The sequence below is a fragment of the Montipora capricornis genome, chromosome 9 (assembly GCF_036669925.1).
Source record: "Montipora capricornis isolate CH-2021 chromosome 9, ASM3666992v2, whole genome shotgun sequence".
In the NCBI taxonomy this organism is placed as follows: Eukaryota; Metazoa; Cnidaria; class Anthozoa; order Scleractinia; family Acroporidae; genus Montipora; species Montipora capricornis.
The window spans coordinates 48,852,307-48,854,806 of record NC_090891.1 but is presented as its reverse complement, the minus strand read 5'-3'; the positions used below and the strand labels follow the sequence as shown (position 1 = coordinate 48,854,806).

The 2,500-nt window shown below is 41.9% G+C and overlaps 1 non-coding gene across 1 annotated transcript; it reads right to left on the bottom strand.

Annotated features, from left to right (window-relative positions):
• Nucleotides 1–1,683: 1,683 nt before the first annotated feature.
• On the bottom strand, nucleotides 1,684–1,756 carry Trnai-aau (transfer RNA isoleucine (anticodon AAU)). Its single transcript has one exon. It is a non-coding gene; the product is annotated as a tRNA-Ile (tRNA).
• Between the last annotated feature and the right edge of the window lie 744 nt (nucleotides 1,757–2,500).

The window sequence follows — 2,500 nt, the reverse complement described above, 5'->3', positions numbered from 1 at the left end:
GAAATTGGTTTAAAGACATAGCTAACTCTTTTAAAGATAAATTTCCCTCTCCTGGTGTCCTGGGTAGTATAGTAGAGAGTATCCCCCCCTTTCACACGGGAGACCGGGGTTCAATTCCCCGCCGGGGAGATGGGTGTCGATTTTGTGCTCGTGTAGCTAGCCTGTGCTTTTTGTGTATCACCTTCTCTCAAGTCAACTCTTCGAAATGTATGGGTTTGTCCTAGCTCCGGTCACTTGAGGAAATACGTTTTCTGTTGTAGATCAGAAAGAATTTCAACTTTTATCAATACATCGATTGATCGGGAATTCAACTCATGCCATCAAGGCTGAGGGAAATCAGAAGGAATTTCAACTTCCAAGATGGCGGGGAGAAAAACGACACCAACCGGCCAATTCTTGTTTCCGTGCGATCGAGTTTCATGCGCCAATGTGGAGGAAACATGGATACGTACGTACGAAAAAAGAAGTTTCTCTGTCAAACAAAATAAATGTTATCGATTTCATTTTCAAACATGCAATCTAAGCATGGCGCTGTAGCTCATGGAGGTCATGGGTTCAAATCCCATTGGTGCCTTGAGATCAGTGTATCTTATATTGTCATGGTCTGGGTGCACTTTCTTGCAGTTGAGTAACACCATCTCTTTAGAGTCATTTCTTTCCTTGAGAGTTAACGAGTTTTTGAAAAACTGATCGTTCTTCGTTCTTCAATAGAGTTACATACAGCATTTTACAGTTGTAGCCAAGTTTCCTAGCCCAAGAAAGGAAGCGAGGCTCCCGGTGAACCTGCTTTGATACAAACCTTTGTGTTTTTCTAATGTTTATGTAAACTAATTGGAATTACAGTAACACAATTTACATGATAAAAGCAGTGAGGTCTGTATCAATACAATGTCAGCGGCAGCCTCGCAGCCATTCATAGGCTAGGTCACTGAGCAAACAACTGTAAAATTACCTATTGCCGATTGCTGTAATAGATTTTTTGCTTCTGAGGTATTTCGGTTGACTTCAGAATGGTGCAAGAGTGGAGGATCCGGGTATCAATCCCGGTACCTCTCGCATGCGAAGCGGGCGCTCTACCATTTGAGCTAATCCCCCGTTACTATAGCCCATTTATAAGGCACACCAACAACCTTTTAACGAAGACAGGGAAGATTGGTCAACTCCAAATTGTTTTCAATGCGAGACATATCCAAGATGGTGCTAACCAACAAACTCTACAACCATCGGTACCAAACTTAGAGTCATCCGATTTCTGAACATCTCTAGTGCTTGCTCAGGCTATTATTGCAAGTCAAAGTTTCATCAGATGTCAATTATTGATCGGGGATTCAACAAATGCCATCAAGGCTCCTGGAAAAACACACTTACCTTTCGTGTTGATAAGCTGAAAAAGTCTTCTGGAAAACTCTAGCTTGCACAATGTTGGGCCTCTACCGATCTCACAGCCAGGAATTCATGATGACGACACCTTTCTCTAAGCACTCAATGTTAGTTAGATGAGGGCTACAGCTCCGACAAAACCCCAGTGACACGTTTTTGATAAAGTAAAGCACGAAAGGGCCGCCACTGGACTTAAGACCAGTACTTTTCACCTCTTAAGCGAGAATCATTCCACCAAACCAACAAGTCAAGAAAGAAAATTTCAAGACCAAACTCCCTCGGAACAAAAGATAGAGAAAGACTTGGTCCATGTGAGGTTCGAACTCACGAACTTGGCGTCATTAGCACCACGCTCTGCCAACTGAGCTAACGTACCAGGTTACTCGGTACTCATAGCGTTTTTTGAACAACCCGTCTTATCCGATTTCGTGCTTAAGTGACAATTGTTGTAATAGAATTTAGTCTTTTGAGGCATCTCGGTTAACAAAATAATGAAGGGGGTAGTTTCTAAAGAAACTGTGATGCTGCGTCGGTGGGGAAACAGTATACAAAAATTTGGTTTTATCAACGGAGTTGATAATGTAAACTGGCCACCGTACAGAGATTCTATTAGCTTTTAGAATCTCTTTCTGTACGGTGGCCAATTTACATTATCAACACCGTTGATAAAACTCAATTTCGGTTAACAAAAGCGGAGAATCCAGGTATCGATCCCGGTACTTCCCGCATGCAAAGCGGGCGCTCTACCATTTGAGCTAATCCCCCGTTACTATAATCTATAATCAACTTAAAATGCACTGACCAAGAACCTTTTAAGGAAAAGAGGAAAGATTTGTCAGCTTCAAATTGTTTTTAATGCAAGACAGATCTAAGATGGTGCAAAAGAACAAACCCTGTAACCACCTGTGCCAAATTTAGAGTCGGCTGCTTTCTGAACATCTCTGGTGGTTATTCATGCCATCATTGCAAGTCAAGGTTTTATCAATATATCGATTGATCGGGAATTCAACTCATGCCATCAAGGCTCAGAGAAATACACACTCACCTTTTGTGTTCAAGAACTCAAACATTCATCTTGTGAAAAGTTCTAGCTTGCAAAATGTTGGGCCTCTACCGATCT